Here is an 865-nt window from a genome sequence, read left to right as displayed (position 1 = left end):
TTTGCTGCATTAAACCATGGAGTTTCTCCCATTTAGGGAAATGGTTACATTCATCTACACAGTTCCAGCTCATTCTGAGTTTATTCTGTGAATAAAGTGTTACCTATGCAAACCTACTGTGATTTCTCAGTGGAAACACCAAAAAGAGTTGTTGATGCTTAGAGGCTATCATCTGAGGAATAATTGAAGCGAGCTGTAGAGAGAGGCTATTACAGCTGACCGTTGAACGACATGAGTTTGAATTGTGCGGGTCCACTTATACGAGGATTTTTTCATTAAATATGTACTTCAATACTATACAATTGGTTGAATCCAAAGATGCAGAACCGCAGATGTGCTTTTGTATGATAGGAGAGTGTTAAGCTCCTGAACCTTGAATTTTATGTGTTCAGCTCTGTTTCACCACTGTGGGATCCTTAGGAAGAATTGCAGGACTGGGGAAGAAGAACCTGGGCCACAACGGGCCTTTCTTGGAGCCCAACCTGCACTGAGAAAACACCCTCTAGGGCTGCACCTGTCTACATCTCATCACATGAACTAAGAATGGAGTGAGAGTGCTTTTAGAATCTGAATTTAAACCAGGATCTTTGGACAGATCTTTGGAAATTCTGCAGTTCTGAAACATAAAGGTGTATCCCAAGTGGAATCTGCCTAGGTGTATCCTCATTCATGAGCATCAGCGTAATTTCTTTCCATTGCCATCTTTAGAGTATTTTTGGCAATTTGTTTTTAACTGAAGCCTACTTGTCTCTGCTCACTTTGAACATCTTTAAAAATCTATGTATACCCCACTCTGGAAAGTTTCTCTGAGACAACACCATGGGACTATGAGCCGAGAGGGAAACAGAAGCAGTCATAACGTATT

Source organism: Phocoena phocoena, chromosome 3 (genome assembly GCF_963924675.1).
Source record: "Phocoena phocoena chromosome 3, mPhoPho1.1, whole genome shotgun sequence".
Classification (NCBI taxonomy): domain Eukaryota; kingdom Metazoa; phylum Chordata; class Mammalia; order Artiodactyla; family Phocoenidae; genus Phocoena; species Phocoena phocoena.
The sequence above is the reverse complement of the archived record's forward strand: the minus strand, read 5'-3'. Positions refer to the sequence as shown.